Source organism: Prionailurus viverrinus, chromosome A3, assembly GCF_022837055.1.
Source record: "Prionailurus viverrinus isolate Anna chromosome A3, UM_Priviv_1.0, whole genome shotgun sequence".
NCBI classification, from domain to species: domain Eukaryota; kingdom Metazoa; phylum Chordata; class Mammalia; order Carnivora; family Felidae; genus Prionailurus; species Prionailurus viverrinus.
The window spans coordinates 13514563-13533478 of NC_062563.1; the positions used below are offsets into that span (position 1 = coordinate 13514563).

At 55.0% G+C, this 18916-nt stretch overlaps 1 protein-coding gene across 2 annotated transcripts in view; it reads left to right on the plus strand.

Moving 5' to 3' along the window:
• The first annotated feature begins 1484 nt into the window (after window positions 1-1484).
• The window catches only part of SULF2 (sulfatase 2), a 120765-nt gene continuing 103333 nt past the window's right edge, over window positions 1485-18916 (plus strand). Inside the window, exon 1 of one of the 2 annotated variants that reach the window (XM_047851754.1) lies at window positions 1485-1749. The gene's annotated coding sequence lies outside the window, so the exon portion shown is untranslated. Of the gene's footprint in view, window positions 1750-2205; window positions 2269-18916 lie in introns of those variants that run through there. The other variant, XM_047851755.1, reaches the window with a different exon arrangement.

An 18916-nucleotide genomic window follows, 5' to 3' on the forward strand; every position in this document is an offset into this window, starting at 1 on the left:
AGCCTGACATCCTGAAGAAGGGCAGGAGGTCAGCAACCTCAGCGGTGCCAAACGTGAGGCAGGAATCTGATTTAGGAAAAGAAGTTCCCGATTTTCCTGATTTCGCTAAATTACTTTAAATGTCTATTGATTGATTTACTTGGGGAGAGAGTGAGCAAGTGAGCGGGGTAGGGCCAGAGAGAGAGTGAGAGAGAGGGAAAATCCCAAGCAGGATCCACACTCCCCACAGATCCCCACGTGGGGCTTGAGCTCTCCACCGTGCGCACAGCCGAAATCAAGAGTCCGTGGCTCAGTCAACTGAGCGAGCCGGGTGCCCCTGATTTATTTAGACTATAGATCCATCTGGGGGTGGTGAAGGGAGAAGACGGTGGGGGACTTTCGTGCTTCCCAGCCAGGTTAGGACACCCGATTTGCATCTCAAATAAACAAAGAATAGTTTAGCACACCTGGTGGGCCTCCGATATCTTTATTTACTAAATGTGACAAGCCAACTTGCGCGAAGGAAGACTAAGTCAGAGAAAGGAGCTGTTCCAGTGAAAAGGGGTCTCGGACTTAGCAGAACTCTGGAGCCAAGCTTCCCGGATTCCAATGCTGGGTGCACCCCGTAGCAAGTGTCTGACCTTGGGCCAGTCACTTAACCTGTGACTTGGTTTCCACGTCTGTAGAATGGGCCTAACACCTCCCTTGTAAGACCATTAGGTTTCAACAAGTCACTGTTGCCTACCTAAGGGCACGTATCTGCAGCAAGGTCTGCCTCCCCTTAGCAACTCTGCGGCGTTCCTGCAGCTACTGGTTGGTTCTCTGCCGGCTCTTTGCCCAACCCCGTCAGCCCGGTCCCCCTCAGGCCTCTGCTGTGGCGCTGGGGACAGTGGAAACCGCGGTGGACAGCACCACCTTGAGTCGAATTCCTCCCCTTTCGGAGGAGAAAGTGGGTTTCTCCTTTCTTTCCTATTCCCGGATCATTTCTGGGCAACGGCAGCTATTTTCGCTTGAGTTCAAGTTAGGATCTCGGGAGGGTTCCTGGGCGCGGGGGCAGTTCACCCTGCGCTCTAGCTGGGGGCTCGGGCTGCAGCCGGCATCTCCAAAGGCAGATGCGTGTGGTGAGAGGCGAGCGCCGCGCTTTCAGCAAAGGCGGTCGGGTGTTTGCAGACCGGGGCGAGCCCTTGTGAGAGCAGATAAAAGAAAACATTTATTAACGTGTCATTACGAGGGGAGCGCCCGGCCGGGGCTGTCGCACGCCCCGCGCAACACTGGCTCCTTCCAGCTCCGAGGGAGGAGAGAAAGCTGAGAGGAAGGAAGGATACTCTTCGTTTCCAGCCAAGGGGACCTGATCAATGGCCCTCCTCACTTTATTGCGGTGTTTGATTTATTAGCGATGCCCCCCCCCGTTTGTGTCTTTTACACACACACACACACACACACACACACACACACACACACACGCACGCACGCACGCACGGCTCTGGCTCGCGTCCCTCCCTCATTTCCAGCTCCTGGGCGAATCCCACAGCTGTTTCAACTCTCCGCCGAGGGCGAGCGGGAGCGAGTGTGCGTCTGGGTCCCGGCGAGGGTGCGCGCTCGGCGCCGGGAGCGCGGCCAGCCGGGTCCCGAGGCATCGGGAAGCCGAGAGCCGCGCGGACCCCCGCTCTCCGCCGCTGCCCCGTCCGGGGCCGGACTTCGGGGCCAGGGCCGCGCGCGCCGGGGGAACAAGGACCGGGCCGGCCCGGCCGCGCGTCCATCGAGCCGGAGGTAAAGCGCTGGGGCGCGGGGGGCGCGGGGAGGGCGCCGCGGCGGGTTTCCCCCACACACACACCGGCCCCGGGCCCCCGCCGCCCGCGGCTCCGGGTCTGGCGCCCCCCTCCCCGGCGCGCGCTCGCCTTCCCCGCTCGGAGGCCGGCGGGCGGGGAGCCGGGCCGCGCCGTGTGCCAAGGGGCTGGCTCGGGCAGCGCGGCCGGCCGGGCTGGGGCGATGTGAGAGCGGCCCGGGCGCGGCGCGGAGCCGGACTTTGGCGAGGGCGGTGCGCCGGGGCGGGGGCCGGGGTGGGGGCGGCGGCGGCGGCGGCGGCGGAGCCGGGGGGGGGGGGGGGCGGAGAGGCGGGAGGAGGCGGAGGGAGGGGAGGAGGAGCGGCGGCAGCACTCGCCGGGGGATGCAGCGGCGGCGGCGGCGGCGGCAGCGGCGCGGAGTCCCCTGCGCCCCGCGGCCCGGCCGGGCTGCGGCAGAGGCGGCGGCGCCCCGCGCGGGGTGAGGCCGCCGGGGCCGTGCGCGCCGGTGAGTGGGGCGCGCGGGGCCCGGGGGGGCGGGGCGGGGGGCCTCCCGGCCGCCGCAGCGCCGCCCAGGTGAGCGGGCGGCCGGTCCCGACCGCCCGGCTCCGGCCCCGGCGCGGCGCGCGGAGGTGGGACCCGGCCGTCCAGAGGGAGGCCCCGGCGCCGGCGGGCCGCGGGGGGCGGGGGGCGGGGAGATGACCCGTTTGACCCCGCCGGCGGGCTTGTCGAGCGGGTGACGGCTTCCCACCGCGCCCCTGACCCGCGGGAGCCACGCGGAGCCCTGGAGGACTCCGGGGAAGCGCGCCCGGGCCCGCCGGCCGCAGGGGGATGGCCTCCTTGACCCCTTTGAGTTAGAAGCCAGACCACGTGGGGCTTGTCCAGGCAGGACACGGGAAAGCGGTGGACCGGATCTTCAGGGTGACTGGGAGCTCGAAGCTACCGAAAGGGCCAACGGGATCGAAAAGACAAACTTCCTCCCAGGCCAGGTCAGAACCGGTTCTCATCGCCTTGCGGGGAGATGCTCCCCTCCCCGGGCTCCCCGGGGTTTCCGAAGTGTGGCGGCGAGGCGATTTCTAGGAGTGCGCTTTTCTTTCCTTCTGGTTTTTCTCTCTTTTATTTTAATTCTTTCTAGTAGTTCATTCATTCGTTCTACAAGCATCCGTGGAGCACGTCCTCGTGCCAGGTTCCGCATTAGCTCCAAGAAAAGGCGACGATCGGTATATAGTTCCTGAGCCAGAGGCTGGCTCGGTTCGCTTTGAAGGCAGCCTAGTAAAGAGATGTGGTCTCAGGGTGGAAACTGTAAAGAGACACCAGCAAATCCTAGTTTTGCACAGTGACCTCTGTCCGCAGTTCCCTACCTGCCCTAGGACTGAGGACGGTGCCCCCTGCGCACAACACAGTCCCCCTCCTCCTCCTCTTCCTGAAAGTTCTGATCCCTTCCCTGCCCCCTCTACTCTCTTTCCAGCAGCTTGTTTTAATCACTTTTTGAGTTAAAAGTCAATATTTAATTAACCAAGTAATTACATTCAGCTTACGCTTGAATCTGGGTGTTTGCACATCTGTGCCTGCGGGGAGGCCGGCCCTGGCCCCCTCCTCCTGCCCCTGCCTCTGTCCCACAGGGCCGCCCTCCCTTCCTTCGGGGCAGAGCCGGGAGCCTGCTCTCCCGCGGGGTCTCTGGCGACAGAGAAGCAGGTAGGATGGGCTTTCCCGGGAGGACACGGGCGTCTCTCCCCAGAGCGGCCAGAGTTACTCTCATCTGGCAGTTAATAGTGAGGGGGATTTCTTCCTGCATCCCAGCTACCCATCACAGAACCCGCTGGACGGTTGTAATTCAATTAAAGCCATTCATGCGTTTATAAAGGGGGTGGGGAGGACAGACTGGAGACCACTCACCTGGCAAGAGAGGTTCCTCCGGCTTTGCCTGTCCCACCTCATGGAGGACAGAACACTCCTCAAAACAGCCCGTCCGGGGGTGCAGATTAGTCTTCCAATAAGCGGCTCAAAGGGCTCGCTGGACATTTGCACATGAAGGATGTGCCTTCCTTGGGCCACGTTTATGTACATAAATGCCTGAAAGCCCGTGTGGGTTTGGGGTTTGGGCTTTGCGTACAGTTTTTGGGGTTTTCTTATTTGAATTTATGGCTTTTTAAAAAACCCTAATAACATGTTACGTTTTCAAACTTAAGGGTTGAGTGATGAGTTAAGCGTAAAAAGCCGGGGCTTGGAGGAAGACAGTGTGGCCGTGTGTGAGATTGTGTGTGCGTGCACGCGCGTGTGCAGGAGTTGTGTCCCCTGCCCAGTCGCTCTGTTCAGCTGCCGTCCTGAGGACCTAGAAAGGGGTGACTGCACTGCCCGGCATGTGAAGTCCACCTTTGGATTCGGGGGCGACAACTCTCTCTTCCTTTCCCTAGACGTGTTTAATTTATCCGTTTGGCCGTGCCTCGAGGGGCAGCTTTCTGGTCTCCTAAGTCCGCCAGACTGGGAACATCACCCAACCCCGCCAAGTCGGTTCTTCAACTCTGTCCCCCCAGAAAGGAACCAAAAGCCTTGTCCTCCAGAAGAATATCAGAATTCCCCACCCGCCTGTAGTTCAAAGAACAAGCTTCGTCTGTTCCAACCCCTCGTGCATAATAACTCATTTAATCCACACAAAAACCCTGTGAGGTAGGTCTTGTGGTTTTCGTCATGTTAAAGACGAGGACACAGAGGGGATTGTGACCTTCCTGGGACAATTGGTCAGTGGTGGAGCCAGGATGTCAGAGGCCCTGTGGCTCCAGGGTCCATTCTGACCCACTGTACTCTCCTCCCTCCGTGACCTGGGTCTTTCTTCCAGATGTGGAAGAAATACATGCCCCGTGGAAGAAAACGCATCTAGACAAAAGTTTGAAAGGCAGAAGCCCATCAGTAACCCCTCTCCTCTCCAAAAATCTCCACTATTTGACAGAATCTCGGATTTGTGTTTGGTTTGTGGGGGGGTTGCGGCCTGAGGAAAGTGTGCGATTGCCGGGCCGCGTTTCCTGCCCTGTGCAAATACGCACACACGCTCCCCTAGTCAGAATGCAAAGGGACGCATCAAATGTGGCTGATGCAAAAAAGCACGGCCTCCGAGGGGCGGAAGGGTTAACGCTTTCCGAGAAGTGAGGCCCTCTTGTGGTTGGTGATGGAATCACACTGGCCTGTCCTTGGAGAGGTGGCCCCGAGGTTCCCAGCTTTCCATCAGGCCCCCGGGGCCCTCTGTGGCTGGTGGGCACGGAAGGTGGGGCTTCTCAGTGCTGACCTGCAGGTGCGGTCGCCTCACCTCAACCTGCCTGCCTTGCGATGAGCCCCCGCCCGGGGAGGCCGAGGGGCCCCTGATCCGATTCAGGGCGCTACCTAATTGGAAGATCATTAAGATCATTATAATTAATTGGCATCCTGATAAATGGCGTGATTGCCTAACTGGGATGGTTGCTAGGGAACCAGGCCTCACTTGGAGCCGAAAGAGGAAGTCGCGTGGGTCTGGCCGCAGTCGGGTGTTCTGGCTACACAACCAGCAGTTAATGGGGGGCAGGGAGGCGGACGACCCGAGCAGTCTTCCCGGCATCTGCTGGTGTTTACTGAGCAACTGCTGTGTGCAGGTCGTGAAGGGAATATCACAGAGTCTCAAACCAGCATAAGGAGAAAAGAAGGGATATGTTCGCTTTTATGGCCACAAACTGCTCGGGTGACTCTGGCTTCAGATGCAGCTGGAATCAGGGCTCCGATTCTGTCCTGAGCATCCGTTCCTCTGCCTGTCTGCTCCTCCTTCCACGGGGCCGGTTGCCCTCTGGCTCCAAGGGGTGGGCAGGCCCGGGCTTCCTGCCCCGCTGTGTGATCCGGGGAGCATTAGTTAACCTCTCTGGGCCCCGGCGTTGTCGTCCAGCAAATGACGATGACTATAGTAGCACTTACCTCCTGGTTTGTGGTAAAGGATGAAGTGAAGTCATCAGCAGCAAGGGCTTTGCGCGGCGCCTGACCTCAGCAGGCCCTCAGTAAACGCCGGCTGTTATCATAATTGAGGTGTCCGAGTTGGCTGCTGAAGAGTGGCCCTCTAGTTCTCCCTGGTCTAAGCCCAACAGGAAAGAACAAGCCTCTCTTCTGGAAATGCCCACCCTCGCCGCGGGCGTCCCGCTGATGGCACTGGTTTATGTCACGTAACGGGGCCCCCAGAGTCCTGGAGAGCACAAGTTGGGGGGCTCCCAGTGGAAGGAAGCCTCATTGCTACAGCCTGCTAAACATCCCAGGGTGTCTGCAAGGGACCTCACAACAAATATCCATTGTGCCGGGGAAGACTGGGCAGCCTGGAACGTGGGGATTCCTGAATAAGACTAAGAGAGAGGTTTGGGGGCAGAGAGATGATCCAGAATTCAGTCGTGGACATGCTGGGTTTGAGATGACCAGGGGATCTGAGCTCTCGGTCGCTGTGGGATACCCACGTCTGGAGCTGGTTGGGGTGGCAGCCTACATCTGGGAGGCCTTGGAGGATCCATGTTATTTTAAGCCATGGGACTGAACACGACCGTCCGGGGAAAATGTATTTTGTTCTCTGGTGTGGTCTGCCCCTCCCCTCCACCTGCCTGTCCTGCATCTATCTGATGACTATTTTTAGCACACCTCACAGGCTCACCTCCTAATGATGCTCCTGAGAAATTCACAAAGCCCCAGGCTGAGCCTCCCCTTGTCCATCTCCTCACTGCTCAGTGATTAGCAGATAGAACCAACTATTCATCACTCGACAACAGGTGCCTTTGGGAACTGAAGGTCAGGTGGGATCTTGGGCCTCATGGGCAACATGATGCCTTCCTGGTAGAACACCCGTTGGCATCGTCTTCGAAGCTTTTCCTCCAGCCCAGACCCAGACTTCATGGGATTCTCTCACCAGAGACCACCACCATTTTGAATTCTACACAGTCTCTTAATGAGATTCCAAAACATACGTTGTCCAGGGGCCCTGGCCTCTGACACATGGCTTTGTCTTGCAAAAGCCTGGCCCACGGCCCTGCGCACTTGGGCCCTGCTTGAAACATTAGGTAAATTCTACCCCAGACCCAGAGTCGTTACGAGTAGGTCTTATAAGCGTGAGTTGATGGACGGGGCCATCCCCAGGGGCCATGACGTGTTTAGCCAGGTGGAAGCCAGATGTGTTAGGTGAAGAATATAGCCGGTAGCCTTTGTTACTGGCTCCCAGTCAGGGCCCCAGTGGGTGACTGGCCCTCCTCAGTGGCCAAAGAGAGGAGCGTTTTGAAAAGAGAATGGAAAATGGCTCCCAGAAGTTCAGGAGATGTTCATGCTCTGGTGAAAGTCAGATCATCCCAAAGCTGCATTTCTGGCCTGCTCCAGAGACAGACACTGTCCACAGACTTGTGAATGCGGGCCACTTTTCTGGATATTTCAGACACCAAGAAATCCTACCACAGTTCTTAGAGGCTTTGAGTCCTAAGCATTTGAATGTGAATCAAGATATATTCACCGCAAGTAATAGAATTCCTGGCCGAGAGTGGCTTACACAATAGAAACGTTAGCTCTCACTTAACAACCGTCCAAGCCAGGGGAGCCCTGGAGCCAATTTGTACAATGTCTTCAGAGACCCAAGATCTTCCAGTCCTCTGTTCCTCGGTCCTCATGCGTCTTTGGCCTTGCTGCTTCATGGTCTCAAGATGGCTGCTGCAGCTCTAGACATTACATCCCCATACAAAGTGGAAATAAAGAGTGGGACCCCATGCTGTCAGCCTTTTAATCAGAGAGCAAAATCCTTCCAAGAACACCCTCACCCCAGCAGACTTTGCTTCATGCCTCATTGGTCCAGGATTGGGTTTTGGACGCACACCTAAACTGAACACTGGCAGAGGGAAATGGGCTTTTCGTGTTTGCCGTCACTCGGTGGTTCCCAAAATTAGCAGATCAGACGCCCTCATATAGCAAATATTTTTGGCAGGTTTACCTGAAATGAATTCCTGGTAATAGAACCTCTCTGCACGTTTTTGAACTGATAAAGTATCCTGAGTATAATTTAAAGAAAAACTAAGAGGACAGTGAGTTATAAGTAAACATATGTATGGCCAGCTATAAATCTTAGGCACAACTACGTTGGAAGATGCAATAAAGCCGTCAGATGCCCACGCTAGTGTGGAATCACATAAATCTGACGGCTACAGACACAGCGGGGTAGGAACATACCACAAGTGCTACGGCCGTAAACCATGTGATTTTCCCAAATGGCGAACAATTTACCAAAATCTCCGAACAAAACAAACGACAGTCTTCCCTTGGTTTACCTCGCGGTTCCCTTCCCAGAAAATTCAGCGTAGACTAGAACCAGGCAAAACAGCTTTTGTGTTTATATGTGAAATGGAGCTCATTTCTGAGGCCAGGTAGCTAACTGTAAGAGCTTTTTCGCCTACGTGAGTGTCTTGTGGGACATCGGAAAGTCATGCCAGAAATGGGGCAGTTCTGGGGGTGCCTGGCTGGCTCGGTTGGAAGGGCGTGAGACTCTCGATCTTGGGATCGTGAGATCGAGCCCCACATTGGGGGTAGAGATTACTTAAGAATAATAAATAGAACGTACTCAGTTGGAAATGGGGCAGTTCTGGGGTGCCTGGCTGGCTCGGTTGGAAGGGCGTGAGACTCTCGATCTTGGGATCGTGAGATCGAGCCCCACATTGGGGGTAGAGATTACTTAAGAATAATAAATAGAACGTACTCAGTTGGAAATGGGGCAGTTCTGGGGGTGCCTGGCTGGCTCGGTTGGAAGGGCGTGAGACTCTCGATCTTGGGATCGTGAGATCGAGCCCCACATTGGGTTCTTCACTGCGTGGAGGGTGGCAAATTATCCAGCATCCCTGCTCCCCTACCAGACGCCAGAAACATCCCCCAGTTACCATGACGACCAAACACTCTTCACAAATTCCTGCGAACACCCCTCTGGGCTGATTTCACTCTTCTGAGAGCCAAGGGCTTAAGCCAGTGCTGGTTTATTGCCAAAACAGGGGTGCGCCTCTGGGCCCGTAGACTGAGGAGTGATCCTGTGGGGGCCACCCACAGCTTCTGCCTCAGAACTGTCCCTGGGGACAGCTTATTGCCCTCCTTGTCGACACGTTCCTACAATACCCTAGTCCCTCGGGTGAGACGATCCCATGTTGTTAGCGCGAACCAGCTCTCCAGCGAATGGGCTCCTGAGTTCTTGGGCACATCCAGGTATCAGCGGCTTCCACCTGGGCAGGAGATGAGGAAGGTGTGGAAGACTGGACGTAAGAGGCATCTCTGAGAGTCCCCCTGGTTAACAGGGTGCATTCTAGAACCAGACTTCCTGATTCACCTACCAGCTCTGCCGCTCAGTAGCTGGGCGGAGATGGTCAAGTCAACTCATTTCTCTGAGCCTCAGACCCCTCTTCTGTCAAATGGAGATGATCACGGCCGCTTCCTGGTAGAGTCGCGGCGAAACACTAGTTCACTGGGTCGGCACGTGGAAATTGCTTCCAAAAGTCAGGCGTCCTTATTATTGCTTACACTTGTAGATCCCCTAGCCTTTTTGCTTTTGCTTTTGTTTTTTTGGTTTTTTTACCGAGATGTAATTGACATATCACGATATTCGTCTTAGGTGTACAACATGATTTGATACGCGTATATATTGGAAAACGATTATCACAGTGAGGTTAGTTAATACGCATCATCGCACAGTTAAATGTTTTTCCTGGGGATGAGAATGTTTAGGGTTTAGGCTCTTAGCAACTTCCGGGTGCAAAACACAGCCTCATTAACCGTGCAGTGCGTCGTCCCTGGTTGCAACGGGAAGTCTGTACCTTCTAACCGCCTTCGCCCGTTTCTCCCACCACTCGCTCCCCAGTCTCTTCTCTGTACGAGTCCCGTGTTTCGGGTGGTGGTGGTGGTGGTGGTGAAGATTCCACATATAAGCGAGCTCGTGCTGAGTTTGTCTTTCCCTTGATGGCCTGTGCCCCAAACGGCAGGGTTTCCTCCTTTCTCCTGGCCGAGCAATATTCCCATCGTCTGCGTATACGCATCACCTCTCCGCTCACCCCTCCACGGCCACGGCGGTGGCTTCCGTGGCTTGGCCGCCATGGACGTACGCGTTCAGGTAGCTTTTCGAGACGGTGATTTCATTTCCTTTGTATAAATCCCGGAAGGGCAGTTGCTAGATCGTATGTTCCGTGTTTAACGTGGGCAGGAACGGCCACGCTGCTTTCTTCTTAGCTTCTTGAAGTGCTCCTGTACTTAACTCCCGTCGGTCCGTGAGGAAGGCTGCGGGACCCCCCCACCCCGAGCTGAGGAAGTCCACATCCTGAGGCCTCCTGAGCTGTCGAGCTGCGCTGTGCCCCGCTCCCCACCCCGCCCCCACCCACCCCTCTTTTAGGCCTCAGTCAGGCCAGCTCAGGAAGGGAGCAAACCTGGGGGGCCAACCTATAGGGCTCCGAGCCCGTCCCGGGAGCCCGAGGTGGGCTTGTCACCATGGACCCGGGAGATGCTCATAAAAGGGGAGCAGGGGTTCCGAACAATCTCCAGGGCAGCTCTTAAAAACCCCGGCTCCCAGCCCAGGCCACACCCAGACCAGGTAACTCGGCGGCCTGGGGGTGGGGCCTGGGCATCTGAGCAACCAGGTGACTCCAGTGGGTAGCTCAAGTTTCGGACGGCTAAGGCAGGAAGAGAAGGTGCTGGATGGGGTGCCTTCTGCTAGGCGTTTCTGCAGTTGGTGGTGGCAGCTGCTCTAACAAACCCCTCCTCCCAGTGACCTGATGCACCTGTCGTAAAGTCCAGACTCCTTGCCATGGGCTACTCTGCCCTGCACTGCCTGGCCTCCACCCCCGTCTCACTTCCTCCACCTCCGAGCTCATTGTGTCATCACACTGGCCTCTTCTCTGTTCGTTGGCCGCATCCGAGCTTGTTCCAACCCCAGGGCCTTTGCCCTTGCTGTCCCCCCGTGCCTGGACATCACAGGTCTGGCTCCTTCCGATCCATCAGGTCTCCGCTCAAACGTCACATCCTTAAATGCCTGGAATGACACCTGTTTTATGTTTATAACACTTGCCACTCTCTGGAATTATCTCGATTTACTTATTCGTCCTTTGTCCTCTCTCCTCTCCCGAGAAAGTAAGCCTCGCGGCTGCAGGAATCGGGTCTGTCTCACTCACCACTGTAACCCCAGCACCCAGAGCAAGGCCCGGGACTCTGAGTGCTCAGGAAATATTTTTTGGATGAGGGACCCTGGGAAGGAGGCTCGGAGATGTGCCGCTGGGTCTGAATCTAGGGTTTGGGGATCCTTCGAGGGCAACTGCTCAAGGTGAAGGAGTCAGAACCAGTTTGTCATTTGCAGAAAGCAAAGGTGGGGGGTGGGGAGGGTTGCTTTCGCATGCTCACCAGTCCTGGGACCCTTCCGGCATCCATCCCAGCGCTGGAGCTGGGGTGTGTGCTGAGGTCACTCACATCCGCCTCGGGCCACAGCGGGGACGTCAGGCCCTGTGCAAGGGCTGGCAAAATCCGCCGCTTCTGACCAGTCTCAGGCCACTTGGTACTCGGAAGTTAATCTGTGAGATCAGTGGCAGGACATTTCTGCAGGTGCCCTGGGAAAGACAGCTCTCCCCACCCCCCACCCCCCACCCCCGCCCTCATTGTCCCCTCCTGAAAGGAGCTGTCACAGCCCAGGAGACCTGCCTCTGTCACCTCCTGTCCCAAACTCACACTCCTGAAGGCTCACATTTCTGTGCCCCAGACAGCATTCTAAGCGGCCGCGCAGGTGAACATGACACGGGTTGTCTTAGTCCGTTCAGGCTGCAACCGAATCCCAGAGACTAGAAGGTTTAGAAGCAACAGAAATTTATTTCTCACAGTTCTGGGGCTGACAAGTCCAAGGTCGTGGTTCAGGTCAAGCAGATTCAGAGTCTGGTGAAAGCCCGCTTCCTCCTTCACAGGTGACAGCTTCTCGTGGCCTCGCATGGCAGAGGGGCAGGGGAGCTCTCTGGGGTCTGTTGTATAAGGACACTAATCCCATTCATGAGGGTCCCACCCTCATGACCTGATGACCTGCAAAGACCCCACCTCCTAATACTATTGGATTGGGATGAGGTTTCAGCGTATGAATTTTGGGGAGACACAAGCATTCGTCTACAGCACAGGGACCTTCTAATACCCATTTTACAGACAAGGAAAGTGAGGCAGAAAGAAGCCTCTCCTCATCCTGCCCTCTCAGAATAGGACATCGTAGGCTGGCTACGCAGGGCCTGTATTCAGCTCACAGACATGTTTAACCTACACACTGTGTTGAACCTTTTTTTAAGTTTATTTATTTTGGGAGAGAGAGAGCATACAGCATGGGGGGGGGGGGGGAGGGAGAGGGCAGGGAGAGAGAATCCCAAGCAGGCTCTGCCCCATCAGCACACGGGACCAGATACGAGGCTCGATCCTACAAACTGTTGAGATCGTGACCTGAGTCAAAATCAAGAGTCAGACGCTTGACTGACGGGGCCACCCAGGTGCCCTTGTTTCAAACATTTTTTTAAAGTTAGTTGTCAGATTTTTAAGAATTCTGAGATTTTAGGGGCGCCTGGGTGGCCCAGTCGGTTGAGTGTCCCCCTCTTGATTTCAGCTCAGGTCATGATCTCACGGTTCGTGAGTTCGAGCCCCACGTCAGGCTCTGTGCTGACAGCGTGGAGCCCGTTTGGGGTTCTCTCTCTCCCTCCCTCTCTGCCCCTCCCCTCCTCGCTCACTTTCTCTCTCTCTCTGTGTCTTTGATCAGGGCCCATTATCATCTCCATTTTGTAACCAAGGCACCATGTAACCCGCCCCGGACTAGCAGCTCCTTCAGCTTGGTCACTCGGTACCCTCCGTGCTGAGCTTCCTGGCCGTTTGAAAAGGGATTGAAAGAGGGAACGAATGATGCCCTTCTTTGAGGACACTGATTAAAGCCACGGGCCACTGGATACCAAAAACCTTGACTGGTCATAGCCTTCAAGGCTCTTTGGTTGTGTTTCTGCTTTAGGAGAGAGCACCTGCGGCTGGGCGGCTTAAAGCAACAATGTAATAATTTGTAACCGTTCTGTGAGTTGTCAGCGTTCTCCCGCTCCCTGTGGTATCAGCTAAAAGGTCCAAAATGGGTCCACTCTGATGACCTTCAGCGAGTGCTGGTCACACGGGGGAGTTACCTCCTCCCCCACGTGGCCTCTTACCACGCTCGCTCACCTATGGTGGTCGGTCTCACGGTCTTCTGACTCCTAGGAGCCCAACAATGAAAGCTACCAGGCTTTCTAAGGCTTTAGCTTAGGAAGCTATAGGGACCCCCAAGGAGCTGCTGGAAGAGGGGTTCCAATGGGACAAATATACCCCTGTTTGTCCCTTCTGCCCTTGACATTCCATTTGAGAGTCAAAAGCCCGAGGAGAGAGTCTGATGGGCCAACTTTGGTCACATGATCACCACTCAGTCACATGGCGAGAGAGAGGGCGACACATCTTGTCAGGCGAGAGCAATTCATCAAAAGGAAATTGGGTTTCTAGTGTCGAGAGTAGTGGACCAGTGGCCGGACAAAGTTAGAAACCACTGCTCAGCCCCTGAATAAGTGACTCCCCCAGGGTGAGCAGTTAACATTTTTGAGTGAATGGATGGATAGATGGGTGGGTGAATGAATGAATGAATGAATGAAGGCATTTTTTAAAAAATCTTCTAGAAGTAGAATGCCCAAACCTGTGTGGCATCTCTTCTGGGTCAGGGACCCCATAACTCAGGCACTGCTGGGGGTCTGAGAGACCTCTTCACGGGGCAAAATTGGCTCCCAGATTTCTAACCCAGCATCCTGACCCCAAAGATGGGGATAATTGGAGCTGGCTCCCGGCAGGCAGGGAGAGCGTGTGCGGTCATGACCGAACTGCCAGCACAGCGAATGTGCTCCCGCCTCCCCAGACCCCACCCCACGTGGACACTGGCGGTGAGCTCTCACGCCCTCTCCTCCAGCCACTGTGCACCTGTTCAGAGAGTACGCCTTGTGACACTCAGCCAGTCCCCCAGCGCAGCGAGACCGCTCCAGTGGGAGACACTGATCCGAACTCAAGGAGCACCACCTCTAACCTCCGCTTTCCTCCCCTTGGCCGTCTACGTCCACCTGCCGATTAAATTGCACAGCATGCCAGGGTTGGAAATGGACCTGTCCTGCAAAATTCTCTGGACTCCCGTCTCTAAATTTAGTGAGCTATTTGGTAAAAGTTGCTTCAGACTCCTCCTCCTGCCTATGAGTGCAGGCTTCTCAAATAATTGTAAGTGCCAGGCTGTTTCCAAGGTGAGCTAATGAGAAGCTCATCTGTTAATAGCAGGGGCATGATGGGCGAAGACAGTGCACGGGGCTGTGGGATGGGTGGAAAGGGAAGAAGTAATTAGATTATGAATACCAGGCCACCAAAACAGACTTTTATCCCTTTATGTTCTGCTGAAAGGAAACTATATACAGTCTCTGGAACCATAAATATGTGTCCTGGGGGGGGGGGGGGGGGCGGTAAACCGTGCTGGGAAAGAGTGGGGTTGAAAAAAAAATAGAGGGGGGCCTGGGATCCGCAGTCCTGGCCCAGGCAGCCCACACTGAGAACCAGCCCACAATTAGGCGTGAATAATGACTCTGTTCAGGTCCAACTTTATTGCTCTTGGCCAAAGGCCTTTTGCAGAAATAACTTTGTAACTTGCTGCCAGGGAAGCTTTCGTCCACAGCTAAGACAAAAGAACAAAGGACAGAGGTGGGTATTTCTGTGTCTGATTCCCCATTTCCCCTGAACACCTAGCAAGAACAACAGGTGTGGCCTACCTGGAAGGTGTGGGCTGGCAGAAGGTGATGTCCAGTCTCCTCTGTGGCAGGCTGCCACTCCTGTTCCTGTCATTCTGGTCTTTATTCTGTTTATTCTTCAAACCAGCCAAACTCGTTCCTACCACTGGGCCTTTGCACCTGCTTTTTCCTTCGGTTGTAAAGCATTTTGCCTATAACTGGCTTCTCCCCACCTTCAGGTCTCAGCTCAAACATCACTCCTTCCTAGAGGCTTCCCCTGATTTACTGTCTATCCTGTCTCCCCGACAGTTTTCTTCAAAGCTCTTCAGACGACCTGAAATTGATCTTCACATATTATCTGTCTCCCCCACCAGGATGTCAGCTTCTTGCGGGTAGAGGCCTGGCCTGTTCCATGTTTATGGCTGTTTGCCAGCATCCCATATAACACCAGGCACATAGTAGGTGCTCAGAAAAGATCACATAGCTTTGAAGGGTTGCAAATAGGCCTCCAGCCACACTCTAGTGGAACTTCCTTTGGTCAATCGGTGTTTCAAATGTATTGAATGCTTTCACTTTGGAAACAAAGTCTCCAGTGCGGTCCAGTCCCCACCCTCTAACCCATTCTCCCAAGTCCAGAGCGTGTCACTCAATTCTCGGGCTTAGCCCCTGCAGGCATTTGAGTTTGAGGCCCTGCTGTAGACAGAGGCTACTGCAGAGTTAGCCAGACAACATCCAGGCTTCTCCTGAGCCAAGGCCATGGGCCAGCCCGCTGGGCTTTGGCCGACCCAGGCCCGCTGAGTGGATGAAGGCATCCAGCGGGCAGGACCCAGTGGTCCTCACTTTAGGGCCATGTGTTAGGGGTCATTCCGTAAGTGACATCAGATTTCACTGTGTTCTCTTCTGAGCCTTCTGAGTCATCGGGGAGGGAGCCCTCGTTACTCCTCCTTTGTGGCCTTCAAGGAGGCCTGTAAGAAAAAGGTCAGTGCCCTCGGCAAGCAAGGATCCAAGTGCAACGTCACGCATTTGTTTCTTGATGTTGCTCTCCGTTTATGGCCGGGGTTCTCCCCTGGGAGCAATTTTGCCACCACCCCCCTCGCCCCTGGGACATGTGACAGTGTCCAGAGACATTTTTGATGTCCACAACTGGGGTTGGGTGCTAGTCACGTCTCACAGGTGGAGGCCAGGGAGGCTGCTAAACACGCTGCAATGCACAGCCCTCCCCCACCCCCACCCCCACCCCCACCCCCACCCCCACCCCCACCCCCACCCCCACCCCCACCCCGGCAGACGAAGGCCCGGCCCCAAACATCAGAAGTGCCAGGTTAAGGGTCTGGTTTAGTGCAGGTGATGCTCATTCTCCAGAGAAAGACAAGCCTCCTTTGTAGATAAATTTGCTAAAATAGCAAAGGGAACAAACTGAAGAAGAATCTGGCAGAAATGAGAGCACAGGTGATCAGTCGAACTTCTGAGACCTTCCCCTCAAGAGCAGGTACGCCAGGTAGAGGTCGGTCCTGTCGCCCCTTTCAGAGCAGAACGGACCGTGTGCCTCACGCCAGGGCCCCTGCCCTGGAAGCGGCCATCTCTCCAGAACCTTCCTGGGAGCCGCCTGGAGAAATGCACCCGTTGATTCTGGGCCAGGCGGAGCGGCTGCGTTGCCTCAGCCGAGTTCCTGAGGGCTGGCGGCTGGTCTGCGGCCCTCTCCTCTGTCCTGACATTGTCAGCCGTCCCTCCTAAACCTGGTCCCCAGCCGTGCCCCCACCGCCCCGGTCTGGAGCCCCCCCCCCGTTGAAGTCGCCTCTCCCGCTGCCGGACGAGCAGCCAGCCGCCCGAGGAGACGGGCCGGCGGCCTCCCCTCCCGCACTCCTCTGTGTGCACGGTGGCCCTGGGCTCAGAGGGCCGAGGAGCCAAGGCTCAGGATCGTCACTTCCGACGTCAGCAGGAGGGAAGTGAGAGCAATTAGGGCCAGTTCCCCGAAACCAGGTCCCACACTTCGCTCTGGGTTTCTGGGTCTGTTGGCTGCCTTCCTCCTTAAAAACGAGGAGGGGGAAGGGTTCTTTTGAAGCGGGAGTAAATGTTTTCTGGGCCAAGGTCACGGGAAGCTCCGTTCTCCGTGGCTTTCCACGTCCAGCGCAAGCTTTTCTCTTGGCCCGTCGTCCCCTCAGAGCTGCCGGACCTGACCCCGCCGAGTTAACTGAGCCCTTCGGGTCGTACAGGACGGAGGAGTGGGGTCAGGGACCCCCCCCCCCCCGGGTGACCCGGGGCCTCCTGAGGCCCAGGGATCTCCGAGGCTGGCGTGGGCACAAACTCCAGTGCCTGCCAGACGCAGACACGGAATCGGAGTCCGTTCAAGTTTCACTTCCTAGAAAGGCTGATGTGTGCCGGGCAGAGGCCCATGTGGCCCCCACGCTGTGGTGCCCAGGCTCCCGTGACTTGGTGGGTCCCGCCGTGTTTCCAGGACAGCCGCGGGACAGCCTGCGTGCTCGTCCACGCTGTGACCTTGGCGCTCCTCCAGGGAGAGGGGGCAGGGGGTCCCCGTCCCCTCCTTTTGAACCCGGCCAGACTTGGGACCCGCCCGTGACCGATAGAGTGAGGCAGGAGTGACACTGGGGACAGCAGAAAAGACGGAGTTGGGTTGGAGACACCGAGGCGGCCCTGCCCGTTGCTGGGACAGCCGCCTTCCGAGCCGGAAGCAGACCCCACCCTGAGGCCACCCTGGTGGGAGGGAGCCCGGGCCTCGAGGAGGAGCCTCCCTGAGGTCCTGGCCAACTGCCGGTAGCCGCTCTTCGGTGACCCCGGCTATGGCCGCACACATTCTAAAGCAGAGGCCAGCGTTCTGTGCTGTGTCCCGTTTGAGCTCCCGGGCGCAAAAAACAAACAAAAAGGACTTTATTCTCCTGCTAAGGTTGAAGGTAAATTGTTACACAGAAGTAGTTGCTGCAGCACCTGGCGTGTGCCAGTCTGCCCTCCATTTGTTCGTTCATTCACTCATTCGTTCACTCGTTCATTCCTTCGCTCATTCGTTCCTTCAGTCATTCACTCATTCATTCATTCATTCATTCATTCCTTCACTCATTCGTTCATTCACTTATTTGTTCACTCATTCACTCAGCCCTTCACTCATTCGTTCATTCACTCATTCATTCCTTCACTCATTCGTTCCTTCAGTCATTCACTCATTTGTTCATTCACTCATTCGTTCATTCACTTATTTGTTCACTCACTCATTCACTCAGCCCTTCACTCATTCGTTCATTCACTCCATTCCTTCACTCATTCATTCCTTCACTCATTCCTTCACTCATTCATTCCTTCGCTCATTCGTTCATTCACTCATTCATTCCTTCACTCATTCGTTCCTTCATTCCTTCACTCATTCGTTCATTCACTCATTCCTTCACTCGTTCATTCCTTCGCTCATTCGTTCCTTCAGTCATTCACTCATTCGTTCATTCACTTATTTGTTCACTCATTCACTCAGCCCTTCACTCATTCGTTCATTCACTCATTCATTCCTTCACTCATTCGTTCATTCACTCATTCGTTCCTTCACTCATCCGTTCCTTCACTCCTTCACTCATTCATTCATTCACTCATTCCTTCACTCATTTGTTCATTCCTTCACTCATTCGCTCATTTGTTCACTCATTCACTCAGCCCTTCACTCGTTCATTCCTTCACTCATTCATTCCTTCATTCCTTCACTCATTTGTTCACTCATTCCTTCACTCATTTGTTCACTCAGCCCTTCACTCATTCGTTCATTCACTCATTCGTTCATTCACTCATTCCTTCACTCATTTGTTCATTCACTCTTTTGTTCACTCATTCAGCCCTTCATTCATTCACTCATTCATTCCTTCACTCATTCGTTCCTTCAGTCATTCACTCATTCGTTCATTCACTCATTCATTCATTCCTTCACTCATTCGTTCCTTCAGTCATTCACTCATTCGTTCATTCACTCATTCATTCATTCCTTCACTCATTCGTTCATTCACTTATTTGTTCACTCATTCACTCAGCCCTTCACTTATTCGTTCATTCATTCATTCATTCCTTCACTCATTCGTTCCTTCAGTCATTCATTCATTCATTCACTCATTCATTCCTTCACTCATTCGTTCCTTCACTCCTTCACTCATTCATTCATTCACTCATTCACTCATTTGTTCATTCCTTCACTCATTCGCTCATTTGTTCACTCATTCACTCAGCCCTTCACTCGTTCATTCCTTCACTCATTCATTCCTTCATTCCTTCACTCATTTGTTCACTCAGCCCTTCACTCATTCATTCATTCACTCATTCCTTCACTCATTTGTTCATTCACTCTTTTGTTCACTCATTCAGCCCTTCATTCATTCATTCACTCATTCATTCCTTCAC